This window comes from Leptodactylus fuscus, chromosome 2 (genome assembly GCF_031893055.1).
Source record: "Leptodactylus fuscus isolate aLepFus1 chromosome 2, aLepFus1.hap2, whole genome shotgun sequence".
Lineage (NCBI taxonomy): Eukaryota > Metazoa > Chordata > Amphibia > Anura > Leptodactylidae > Leptodactylus > Leptodactylus fuscus.
This window is the reverse complement of record NC_134266.1, coordinates 89,303,292-89,317,521: the sequence shown is the minus strand read 5'-3', so window position 1 is coordinate 89,317,521 and position 14,230 is coordinate 89,303,292. Positions and strand designations below refer to the sequence as shown.

At 40.5% G+C, this 14,230-nt stretch overlaps 1 protein-coding gene across 1 annotated transcript in view; it reads left to right on the top strand.

The window, feature by feature from the left end:
- The first annotated feature begins 946 nt into the window (after positions 1 to 946).
- Positions 947 to 14,230, top strand: part of PIK3C2B (phosphatidylinositol-4-phosphate 3-kinase catalytic subunit type 2 beta) — a 109,399-nt gene continuing 96,115 nt past the window's right edge. Inside the window, exon 1 of the mRNA XM_075264102.1 lies at positions 947 to 1,070. The gene's annotated coding sequence lies outside the window, so the exon portion shown is untranslated. The remainder of the gene's footprint in view (positions 1,071 to 14,230) is intronic.

Here is a 14,230-nt window from a genome sequence, read left to right as displayed (position 1 = left end):
GAAGTAAAAATAATTTACAACACAGACACCCTACACATAGGCAGTCTGAATCCCACCCATGAGGAGTTCTCCACCTCTGACTTTGTATGTGATGTGCGATCGCAATCTATGATTTCACATTATATATTGAGCATAATTATAATTGAGTTTATGGTCATAAATCTACTGTTGTAAAATAATAGTTAAGGATGCGTTCACATCTGGGTTGGAGCCTCCCTAGGAGACTGTTCCTCAGATTCTGCCTACAATCGGAGAGAGAAGCCCTGGTGGAAACACGTGGGGAACCACTTTTTAAGTGGACAGGCTCTCCTCTACGTCTTTCACGTCCCCATGTGGAACCAAATGATGGACACCCTAACGCTAGTGTGAACCTAGTATAAAGCAAAAAGAAATCTGCATGCCCATGGCATGAACAACTCTTTATAGACCAGGTCCCTGCCAAGTGGATGTGATTCTAGTGAACAACCACAAGCCTGGCTTTGACTTTTACAAAATCTGCCATTCTCTTATGCCTGTAAATGTACAGGAGGGCGGACCTAGGGCAGCCACATGAAAGTCCTATTAACTCCAGGTACCTCAACTGAGTGACTGGTATATATGAATACTGCTCAGTATACAGCACAAATTACATTGTAAATTACATTGGACTTTAGCTCCACCTAGTTGTCATAATTGGTAACACAGCTAAGCGATATTTTCCATTTTTTAAGGGCAAAGGATTGTCAGTTTGATAATAGAGTAGGGATAAGCATTATTGAATTATTAATATTTTCCCCTTGTATATAATCTTCTAACAGAATAATAGTAGAGTTGTATGCTCCATCGCATAAGAGCATGCCTGTATGCTAATAAGCGATCTTGCAGTTCGGCACGCGTCCACTAGGTGGCGACTGTCTCTTTGGAGTTCTATTGTCTGCCTTGTTGAGCAGTGTGCTGCTCCCTGCCTGCTGCGCATACACTCTCATACACACACGGCTCTGCTCACACTCAGCCTCATTTCACAAGGATTTCCTTCGGATCTCCCCTGATCTCTCCGGAGGATTGGACCAGACTACTGTACAAGGAAGCAGGTGAGGGGGAGCGGAAAATAAGCCTGGGCCGCCATGATATCCGTCTATTTGTAGCAATCCCTAACTGTGTTAACCCCTGTGATGCCGCTGGCTGTGCACTGGTATCAGCAGGGGTGCGGTTGGTCATCTGCTTTCTGGGGTGCTTGTGTAAGGTGCATGGCTGAGGCTATGGGGCTGCAAGGAGTTGGAGGCTATTTTTTCTATGTATGAGGCATGAGGTGGGCAATGCCTCAATATCAGTCTATATAATATATATATATATATATATATATATATATATATATATATATAATATCATGTTGTATATACAGCCTTGTGTATGTAATAATAGCAGGCGGTCATGTATCCTGCTGTGCTATATGCTATCCTAGCATGATGTTATTTTATGTGCATGCTACTCCTAGTGATGCTTGCCCTGGATTTCTAGAAAGCAATGTCTGTATATGTAATGATTGTAGAGGAATTGAAAGGTCGCTCAGTATTCTCTGGGGATACTCCTATGTGACCCTAGTAGATTGTCTTGGGCTGAAGTCACCCCAAAAGTCGGACATTGTAGACGGCAGGACTGGTATGTGATATCCGCAGTGTCTATGAACATAGCAACAGTGGCCCATCATGTAGAGCTTCCTGGACATCTGTGGGATTGGAGTCCTGACAAAGGAGTGGAGGATTGCCCTCTATGTAGGAAGAGCCCAGCACATCCTGACCTGAGCGTTTGGATTGGAATATGTCAGAAATAATGGATGCCGTATGCTAAATCTCGAGTTAACCAATATGAAAATTTTTCGTTTTATTGGCCAATATTAGTGGTATGACCTAAAAGTTGATCCAGAACAAATAAGACAAAGTTTGCAGAATAAGTAAGTGTTCTGACCCAAGAGGCAGAATTGCAACAACTGGAACCAGTAATTTTTACTTCCAAAGATGTTCTGACAAAGGTTAACAATTGTATAGTTGGTTACAGGTTAGTTCACACACTGCAGATTTTTTTTCAGTATTTTTTCTACAGAAACAAATGTATGGAGCAGACTGTCAGTCATAGAAATTTTCAGGTGTGACTATATGAATAACCATGATAGTTCTGTGGCCATCATCAAGACCAATGACTGATTTAGGCTACAGCCACACGTGGCGGCTCGCAGCGGACCCACCTGCGCCAGAAACTGTCTGGTATTCGCTGCATGTTTAACCTGGTTGCTGAGCAGTTCAACCATTACATTGCAAAGGCTTAAACCCGATGTCAAATTGACTCCGCTCAACACTTTGTGTTATGTTTTTTTTTTCAACAGTGTGTGGATAGGATTTAGATCCCATCCCCTTCACCACTACTGTAATTTGTAGCTGCGCTCATTGTTAATGTGCTACAGACTCGCAAGGTGTGGCCCCAGCCTAAGGGCCCTTTGGGAAGATCTGATGTCCAATCATAACAAGTAGCAATTGGCGATCTGACTTGTCAACACTGTAACCATTTTTTCGTATGCAACAGTAGTCCTATGGGGATTCCTAGCATCCTAACTGACTATGATACTGGGAGTTTGCGCCCCGACTCAGTGTTGGGTCCAAGAAATACAGCCAACATCACTCTTGGCTAGATTTGCCTGTGTGAAGCAGAATAACTTCCAGACAGCGGCACCTGCCATAGCTAGTGGCTGCACAGTTTGGAAGGTAATACCATGGTTTCCCCCAGATTTGTGTGGCACAGTGTGACCTATATAATGAGTGAAAGTACTATTTATTTATTTTTTTAGTCTGTGCCTGGTTCTAACAGACTCTTGAAGTCTTCATTGTTTAGTCCATTCTGCCCCATGGCTACTAGAATCTATTCAGGACTCGGCACAAGCATATCGCGGCATCATACAACCTCGAAATTGTATAAATCCATAATATGACATTGATGGGGCCCTAATGGATCTCTCTAGGCATCCTATTACATGTAGGCACAAAGATCTTCACCTAGTTCACATATATATGCTTGTTTGGCTGAGTGCGTATGTGTTTGTGGTGCACCCAAGAGAAATCGTGAGTTCTTAGATTAATATTGACTGTCATGAAGATATTGCTAACAATATATTACTAGTGTGACCATAGATGTGTACTCAATCTCATGATGTAAATGCCTTTCATTCTATGTTTTTTGGGGTTTTTTTGTAACAGTTTTTTTAGTAAAGAAATAAAATAAATTTTAAGATTTAAAAATTGATGCTGTTAGTATGGAAAGTAGACCTGTGGTTGTGCTGGAACTCCTACCATCACTATGATACAGTGAGTTCTGTATAACCAGTCTGCAAAGTCACATGGAAAGTGTCTCCTGGATCAAACAATTGTCTGAATGGTCCCTTGGGCCTGGTTCACAACTGCGTTCAGTATTCCGTCCGGGGAGTCCGCTTGGGAACTATAATCCGTGTTTTTTCCATGTGGTGTCCACACGAATCATGCAGAGGGAAAAGTGCTGCAAGAAGTGCTTTTCTCTCCATATGATTCATGTGGACACCGCGTTGAAAATACACGGACCCCATTATAGTCTATAAGGTCCATGTGGTTTCTAGCTTGCCACTTTTTAATGCGTTCGGTATTCCGTTCGGGGGTCCCCAAGCGGACTCCTCGAACGGGATACCGAATGCAGATATGAACCAGACCTTGGCTGAATGAGCCTTCAGCTGACAATCTGAAATGTTTGGCCATCTTCAGGCTGTGTTTACATGCCCCTTTTTCTTTGCTGTACAACTGCATGCAGTTTAATTGCAGTTATGAGTAGCATGTATATACTATGCCAGAAAACCAGAGGTTTTCAATGTAATAAACCTAAGTATATAGAGAAAATGTATAGTAATATTTATTATGGATTACTGCAATTATGTAGTGTATGTAGTTCACTCAGCTTTATTTGCACCCCGTGTTGTAAAGTAATGGCGTTGCTTCCTTTTTGATTACTCAGAGACACCATCATTTATCTGTTCATCTGTATGTAAAATTACCCCCGCTCAATACTACAGGATCGATCAGAGTAAATCTGACCTCTTATAGATTATTGGTTAGTCCATGAAGACTGTGCGAACATGATCCAGATAAAGCAGGTCTGGACTATCTTTCACATCTTCGTTGTTAGAATGCAGGTTTACGTGACTCCACCTTTGGTTCCATTTGTGCTTGGAGCTCCATTACAAAATCTGTCAGACTTCAGAGAAGATATAACTCAGCACGCAGTGTTTTTCGTCTTGTGAGCACAGTGACACCTCATCCATTGGACTCTGTTGTTTTTGTTGCACCCTGGAATTGTCAAAGAGTTGTGGATTTGTTATATCTGGAAGCCACAACACAGGTGTAAACAGAGTCTAAGCCAACCATAACAGGTAGAAATGAAAGTGTTGTTTTTTGGGGGGGTTATATAATTAACACTTAACTACTTTATAACAAGGCGTTGTGCAACTTTCTAGTACTTGTGTTTTAATAGATTGCAGATGTCAGTGAGGATTTTCTTGTTTTCTCTTGATCCTCATATTTCTTACAGCTGAGTGTTCACTATGATGTAGACATTCAGATCTTCTCCTTGTATTAATGTAGGTATAAAATCTGGAATGATCAGTTTACATAGGATTGTCTAGGCTGAAGAGTATTCTGTTACCACTTGAAAAAAATGCAAAAAAACTGTAAGGTCTTCATTGGTTTTTAGTCTGTAAACAAAAACTTCACTGTCCGCAAACAGATCTTGAAAATGGAGACTCCACTGCAAAAAGAGAAAAACTGATATGAAGGGAAAAAAAACACCTGGCAGACCCCATCATAGTCTTATCCCATAAGCTTTAGGAGCACACACAGCAAGCTGGTGATTTATTGCACTTGAAAAAGGGATTATAAATCCCGAAACGCTTTGTGCTTTTATCCCTCAATAAAACTGTAATTTATACAGTCCTATGAAAAAGTTTGGGCACCCCTATTAATCTTAATCATTTTTAGTTCTAAATATTTTGGTGTTTGCAGCAGCCATTTCAGTTTGATATATCTAATAACTGATGGACACAGTAATATTTCAGGATTGAAATGAGGTTTATTGTACTAACAGGAAATGCGCAATATGCAATAAACCAAAATTTGACCGTTGCAATAGTATGGGCACCTCAACAGAAAAGTGACATTAATATTTAGTAGATCCTCCTTTTGCAAAGATAACAGCCTCTAGTCGCTTCCTGTAGCTTTTATTCAGATCCTGGATGAAGGTATTTTGGACCATTCCTCTTTACAAAACAATTCAAGTTCAGTTAAGTTTGATGGTCGCCGAGCATGGACAGCCCGCTCTCAAATGATCTGAAAACAAAGATTGTTCAACATAGTTGTTCAGGGGAAGGATACAAAAAGTTGTCTCAGAGATTTAACCTGTCAGTTTCCACTGTGAGGAACATAGTAAGGAAATGGAAGACCACAGGGACAGTTCTTGTTAAGCCCAGAAGTGGCAGGCCAAGAAAAATATCAGAAAGGCAGAGAAGAAGAATGGTGAGAAAAGTCAAGGACAATCCACAGACCACCTTCAAAGAGCTGCAGCATCATCTTGCTGCAGATGGTGTCACTGTGCATCGGCCAACAATACAGCGCACTTTGCACAAGGAGAAGTTGTATGGGAGATGATGAGAAAGAAGCCGTTTCTGCAAACACGCCACAAACAGAGCCCCCTTAGGTATGTAAAAGCACATTTGGATAAGCCAGCTTCATTTTGGAAGAAGGTCCTGTGGACTGATGAAACAATGATTGAGTTGTTTGGTCATACAAAAAGGTGTTATGCATGGCATCCAAAAACAGCATTCCAAGTAAAACACTTGCTACCCACTGTAAAATTTGGTGGAGGTTCCATCATGCTTTGGGGCTGTGTGGCCAATGCCAGCACTGGGAATCTTGTTAAAGTTGAGGGTTGCATGGATTCCACTCAGTATCAGCAGATTCCTGAGAATAATGTTCAAGAATCAGTGACGAAGTTGATGTTACGCCGGGGATGGATATTTCAGCAAGACAATGATCCAAAACACCGCTCCAAATCGACTCAGGCATTCATGCAGAGGAACAATTACAATGCTCTGGAATGGCCATCCCAGTCCCCAGACCTGAATATCATTGAACATCTGTGGGATGATTAGAAGCGGGCTGTCCATGCTCAGCGACCATCAAACTTAACTGAACTTGAATTGTTTTGTAAAGAGGAATGGTCCAAAATACCTTCATCCAGGATCCAGGAACTGATTAAAAGCTACAGGAAGCGACTAGAGGCTGTTATCATTGCAAAAGGAGGATCTACTAAACATTAATGTCACTTTTCTGTTGAGGTGCCCATACTTTTGCACCTGTCAAATTTTGGTTTAATGCATATTGCACATTTTCTGTCAGTACAATAAACCTCATTTCAATCCTGAAATATTACTGTGTCCATCAGTTATTAGATATATCAAACTGAAATGGCTGCTGCAAACACCAAAATATTTAGAACTAAAAATGATTAAGATTAATAGGGGTGCCCAAACTTTTTCATAGGACTGTATATCCCAACGTTGGATTGCTGTCCACTGATCTTTCCTGCAAGAGCGCGGTTTGTCCATTTGTCTAGCTAAAAGAATCCTCTTATAGCTATCCTCCAGTTCATTCAATCCTTTGACGTTTTTGCTGATGTACCAGGACAAAGACGCTGCCACCCTAGGTTGGGTTATAGGTGCTTTAAGTGGTTGTGACGTTTCACAACCGTCTAAGGTAAGAGGCCAATAAGGCCCTATCAATAGTCCACAGATTTGCTATAGAAATTTACACTATTGTGCCGCTCGGCGTTTCTCTTCTTTGTTTTTGACCTAAATAAGTATTATCATTGTCATTGCAACAAACTTTGCTGAAATGAATAATATGGGTGATTTGTAAGAAACTGTGTCATATATCTTCCTTCTTTCATGCATTTTACTTACTCTATTTCCCTCTAAGCTAAAGTGACTTTCACTGTGAAAATAACTGCTCTATTCCACTCAAGACAGACTGCAGGTCCATGACTCAGATAACTTCTCTCTATAGAAGTCTATGGAGTAGGAAGGGAGAGGAGTTATTAGGAAGAGAGGGTGATAAGACAAGAAAGACAGCTATAACAACTGCAGAATTTAAGGCATAAAATGTTACTTATTGTGCACACACCTTACAACTTATCCTGAAAAGTCAAAGGAAATAACAGATAAGTTTTAAATCCATAGGATATATGACCCTTGAGGACATAACCCTGTGCCATTCACATCACCAAAGGGGCACGGCCAGCACATTTGTTGGCAATGTCACAAAGAGGCATATGACACCACTAAGGGCTATTTCATACGGGCACAGAGGGGGCGGATTATGGCGCATAATCCACGTCATAATCCGCCCCCTCACAATGGTGGTCTATGGAGACCGCCAGGCTACTTTTTTCCCTGAGCGGCATGTTGCCGCTCACTGAAAAAAGAAGCGGGCTGCCCTCTCTTCAGGCGGATTCCGCGACTTGTTGAGCCGCAGTGTCCAACTCGTGGCAGCAACCTCCGGAGTCGGCCCATTCATTTGGGCCAACTCTGGAGGGAGAAGCTGCGACTGTCAGAAGCCTCGATAGTCGTGGCAGGCGGATTTTGATCCGAGAGTGATGCGGCTCCCCGCGTCAACTAACCCTAAAAGGGATGGGGCATTAGTAAAAGTGGATGTGGTCATATTAATATTTTCATGTACAGTTCTCCTGGTATAAAAGATGGCAAATGTTCTTTAGGGTAAGACCCCACGTAGCGTTCCGAAGAAAAAAGCACTGTGGGAAATCCGTGCACCGCTTTTGATAGAAAGAATGGGGATCTCTTCAGACTTTCTGCTTCATTTGTACCTATTGGGAAACCTCCAGCATTTCCTCAAGTATAATTGACATGCTGGATTTCCAAAACCGCAATGATTTTGGAAATCACTGTGTGTACGCAAAGTGAGGATAGGATTTGCTAGACTTCAGAAGCAGCAACAAAATTTTGTTCTGCCTTTGCATCCTGTGTATCACTAGCCTTAAAGTTTTTGCATTAGAGTGGGTTAACATTGTGGTTTTTTTCTAGAAAAATGCAGTTGTAAATCCTTGCATTATTTTCAATCCACTTGTGTTTTTTTTTTTTTTAACACGTGTTTTCAATATAAAAATGCATGCATTTGTTTTCAGGAAAAAAGCACAGTGTAAACGTATCCTTAAAATTCCCAGTCCTGTTTATGTTCTTCTTGTTTTAACAGAACAATATAGTATGATGCATAGGTGGAGGGCATCAGTCTGGTTTTACAACACTATTAATGCTTTATAGAAGGTGGTTATGTCAGCAGATGTAGAATGGAGAAATCTCTTAGTTTGTAGACTGGTTTTACAACTATGAATTATAGCTCATGTCATGGCTACATTTCCCAGATCGGTGACAGTCCATGTGAACAGGCGTTACAGCACCGTACTGTGTTTTGATGTTATAAGCTTCTGAATTACTGCCGCTATAGTGTACAGTATACACACGGTACTGCAGCAGGGTGTAATCCCGTAGCAGTAAGCTGTATATTTCCCTTCCTATTTTCATCTGGGCCTAGTAGTTGCTCAATATGGGAGTTAGTATACTGATTCATTACTTTAGTACAGGTTGCTGCAGTAACTAAATTGGGAGTAGAAAATAAAATAGGTCATTCTAGTTAGTCAGGCTCTGTTCACACTGCTGGTGCATTTCCATTGTTCTGATGCTTTGGTATCACTCATACATTACTTCAGTTCAAGACTAAAGCAGTCATGTGGGGAAACAAGAAAGTTTGCAGTTCATTCACCGCACTGTATAAGCCAACTTACTAATATGTATACCAGCCTGCTGTGACCCCCATTCTGAGCTTTGCAGAGCTCAGTAGGGGCCAGGAGCACTGCCTCCAGTGCTAATGCTCAGACTCTTAGTCACATGACCAATAATGTGCCACTGTACGTAAAAGCAGAGTTGGCGATGTCACCGGTCATAAATGGAGTAAGCAATCTTATTCATATACAGTATGTCTTCAGCTTTAAGCTAAGGCCACATGTTGTGAAAAACACAGGTAGAAAACACTGAAGAAAACAAATCTCCTTCTCTTTGGTACTATGAAAAGCAGCATTTGTTTCTACAACCTGTGGCCTTTGTTTTAGGATAATGCCCCACATTGCGGAAATGCAGTGGAAAAAAAAAAGCCGGGTTTTACAAACCAGCAAAGGGATTGAGATTCTGGTTAAAGCTGTGGAAAAATTGCAGAAAAAAATAGGTCGGCTTTAGCTGTGGAAAAGCAAGTGTTTTCCCTATAGATTTAATAAGGGAAAAATGCAGCAAATACTGTGGAAAAACCACAATGCATTTCGCTACGGAGGTCCTTAGACTTGAGCAGTTGTAGTGAAGTCTGTGGATTACAAGTAAACCAGATCCATTTTCCAAGAAGAAACCTACCAGATATACTTTACTGTCAATTTATGTAAGAAAGGTGAAGGAAACTTATAAGGTACCTGCTAAGTATTTACAGTCACACCACAAGTTTTTTCAGCTGGTCTTTACTTGAAGTGTTTATTAGGGGATTCTATACTATAAAGGTTGATACTGTTTGATGTGAATATTATAACTTGCTTGGATTAGAGAACACATCTCTATCAAATTGACTTCTTTGGAAGGATTAGAAAAAGACATATGACTTAGATTGTAAGCCGTGACAGGTGAGTCAGTTGTACATCCTTACCCAAGCTATATTTTATGACTGACAGTTGGAGTACAGGGTGGATTTTCTGTGCAGGTGTTGTAAAACTAGAAGCAGTCATCATGAATCCTGCAAGACCTGTTTAGTACCGGATATATTTACCATGGGTGAGTTTCCTGCTATGCCTGTTACCTCTGTAGATATCGACTTGAGATAACTTAGCAACATACCTTGAGCAGACATATAGGGTCCCCAGAACATTGGCATCTTCTAAACAGTACCACTGTCAGGTCACAGCAAGCAGTACATTACTAGCTGTTATTGAGTATGTGCTGATATCAGGGGTCTATAGATCTAATCGTATAAAGGTGACATGGACATATAATACATCCTACTTCCTACTAATATGAATGTGAAAGTTTGTGTGTTTGGATTTGTGTTCTTCAATCACACAAAAATGGCTGAACGGATTTGAATGACATTTGACACATAGATTGTAACCTTGATTAAAACATAGGCTACTTTTTATCCCGGTAAATGACATGGCTTCACGGCTGCTCATGAGTCAAGTGATGTATCTGCTGCTCTCAGGGGGGAGGGAGGAGGGGCTAAGTGCAGGGAGCGAGCCTGTGTATCTAGCTATTCCTGTGTCTACACCACATGTGACCTAGCTTCCTGTTAGCAGATAGAGGAGAGGAGCTGCTTTCATTTCTTCTGTGCTCCCAGTTATCAGGCTAGCTAATTCAATTGTGTTCATTATGGCAGAGACTGGCAGTCTCTGTATGTAACACAGAATGGAGTTGCTGCTGCCTGTACTTCATAGTCCAATATGGGTGGGCAGAGCTACATGTGAATTTGGGGGTGGAGCTAAACGGCAGGTTGCATGTGAAACCCCGCCCACCAAATGATGCAAGAAACCAGGAAGAAAGAAGATTTTACAGCAGTAAAGACTGATGAGTATGTGAGGTGGGAATACCCGTTTAAGAGCTACCAAAACGCCGGAGCAGGCAAACCATCGATGGCAGCGATTTGCTGAATATAGGCAGATCATTGATGCCAACAACACACAGACGAAGTCGCGGGCAGAGGCTATTATAGTATATTTTAGAAGCAAAATGGACTACTAAAAGGGTATTCCCACAAATGTAAGCATATTTAAAAGCATGTTCCAATAAAAGCTAAACATTAATCCAAATATAAGTAATTATAAGTTGTACAGTTTTCCTTTATCCTTCTTAGTGCTGACAGTGTGTTGTTTTGATCTTGTTGCCAATAGATACAACCATGAATGCAGAGGCTTTCTCTACTCTGAGCCTAGCATTGACTTCCTTATTGTGGCTGCGTTATCTCCTCATACATGTCGTGATTCTGCTTGATAACCTAAACACAATAAGGAAATCATGGCTGGAATTCAGAGTAGAGAAAGGTCCTGCATTCATGGTTGTATCCATTGCAACCGATCAAGACAACAGACTGTCCCCACTAAGATTAGAGAAAACCTTTAAACTCAGAAAAATGTTTAATTATTGAAATTTGCAAAAAGGTTTAACTTTTAATTGTTTACAAAAAGACTAAGGCCCCATGTTATGGAAAAGCAGCTTTTTTTGTTGCAGTCTTGGCTGTGTTTTTTTTTTTTTAGCCAAAGCTAGGAGTGTAAGTGCTTTCTATATATTTGCAATTACTGTAAAAGCCACTTTTGGCTTTTTCACAATGTGTGGGGCCTTATCCTAAGCCTACATTCACACATAACGCCATAAATATAGGTCATGCTGTATGCAAAACAGCCGTGAAAATGAATGTTTTTCGTGACCATTATTACCACATTCGGTGTGCATTTCCACGGATCCCTGGTAATCGCTGACTTATTATCGGCTATATTCTGTTACTACGAAGTAGCCCACAAAAGTGTGACTAGTAATGAGTAGAGATGAGCGAATATACTTGATCTAATACCTCGGCCACATAGCTCCCGGTACAAAAACACTTCCGGGGCTTTGAATTTTTACTGCCCCTCCCACCTTCCCTGCCGCCGGGAGCTATGCAGCAGAGGTATTCGGTCGAGTATATTCGCTCATCTCTAGTAATGAGAATTAGTTGATAATTGATGAATCATTTGTAGACCCCCCAAATGGAAACCTAATCTGCTTAAAAAAAGAGGTTACCTGTGAAAACCCATGGACCCCATAGACTATAATGGGATCCGCTGGGTTTCCGCCTGAAGCAGATCTTTTCTCTTTGCATTTTTTAAGTGGATTCCAGGACAGAAACCCCAAATGTAAATGAGGCGTAGATGTGAACCTAGCCATACTGAAATGGAATCACAGGCAACCTCATCATCTTGTGACACCAACCTTATAGCCACAGATTCTTCTGTTTTTGTTTTCTTAATTTTAATCCCTTAACAGATTTGAAAGCCTTGTGCTAATTTCTACTCTGTCATCCATTTTTTGCATAATTTCTGTTTACATACATGGAATTTTCACTGACAAACAGTAATTTTTATGTCAACACAACAGATGAGCTCACCGATAAATAATATCTTCTCGTTCAATGGTTTTAAACTACTTCTTATTTGGTTACTTTCCCTTTTTATCTGAGTATTTAAATGATTCTCCAGATATCTAATAGGGCCTTTATTCCCTCAGACTATATACAATGTGGACTCACAGATCAGTGCTGGCTGATATACCTGGTCAAAGGTCACTGTTACTGGCTGATATATGATGTTGTTATTAGCATTATCATTCAAGGAAATTCTCATTCCTTTTTGTGACTAGGAAGCAAGATTAAATAAATCCAGGCAGACACTTCATTTCAGGGTTCACACAAGAGAAAATTGTTTATAAAGTAAACAATCTATATGGTAACTATCTGTAGACATGCAAGTCCACGATATCTCAGGTCGCTGTCTTTTGTAAACCTTGAGATCTTCCATCCAGGAAAAACATAGTTTTGAAGATAGATTTACTATAGATATATATATATATATATATATATATATATATATATATATATATATATATATATATATAGTAAATCTATCAGACAATAAATTATATATAATTTTATTTTTTTTTATTGGCTGCTATTGGATTATTCCAATAGTTGGTGACAACACTTCACCCACCCATCCCTTTTCTGCTTTGACCTCCAGTAGGAACCGCATACTATGTGTGGACACTAACCACATCACATCCTGATATTGTTTACCATCTGCACATGGTGCCCAGCTCCCACTGGAGGATGAAACGGAGGCGGGTTTGGGTGTGTTAATTTTGGCGTTACTTGCTAGAATAATCCAACAGGTAATGGGCTAACGTGGGGACCATAAAAGGGGAAAATATACTGTGTAAGGGACATATAAATCAGGGTTATGTTGTGTGGTGGGCTATTAAAGGGGGCAATATTCTGTGTGGGGACCATTAAAGGAGAAACATATACTTTGGGGGTCAATAAAGAGGACGTTATACTGTGTAGGGGTCAATAATGGAGAATTTTTTTTAACTTGCAAATAGGTCGAGCAGTTCTGGTGAAGAGGAGGTGTGGCTTAAAAATCTTGATGTTAAGGAAGCCATATTTATTAGAGTTGGTTGGCCAAATGTCCTATTTCAGCGAATCAAGTGTGTATGAAGTGCTCGGCCAATGATTATTCAACATATGTCGGGAGATGAAAGATAGGGCATGTTTTAATTCAATATCATTTGTTCTTAAAAGAGGTCAGCTGCCACAAAAGTTTTCTGACTGTACCTTATTCCTCTTTTCTCATTAAAGCAACGTGTACATGCAGTCAAGCATGTGAATGAGAAGTTTATTGGATGGCTTAAGGGTTCTTTGCAAGTTTTAGCATAGGGATTCTTTCCTTCCACAAAAAAGAAGCCATAACCACTATTACTCCCATAGCAGTTTACACTTTTAATCCCTCTGACGCTACAATTGTGAGCATAAATTGCTCTGATCTGTCATAGGATGAGCACAACAGACTTGTACAGTGATAGCCACAGATCGAGCTCCCTCCATTTTAGTCTGTTCCCATTAACTTTAATGTAAACCACTTGACAAATGTTGGATTCCATACTTTTCTTCCTCCAGAAACTAGAGTGAATGCAGACACCAGACGGAGGGTGCTATGTCTGTATTCTGTAATAATGTCTCTTGTTTCCTTCTTATGATAGCCATGGACTTTAGTAATGTCAATCATGCCCATGAGATAGCATTACCCAGCAGGCAGTGTGACTAGACTGAGGCTATTCCCCGCCCACTGTGACTACTTAGGATAATTTACATATGACGTTTTATGCTTTCAAACATTTATAACTTCACTTTGCTAGGACAGACAGATTACAGAGGCGCAGCAATGGAGGGGTAAGTACTTGTACCTGCATATGGTCGGGCCAGTTTATGGTGGGAAAAACACTTGACAGCTTCCCTTTAACACTGCATGTCTGTTAAGCATACAATGACTTTTACCCTAAAGC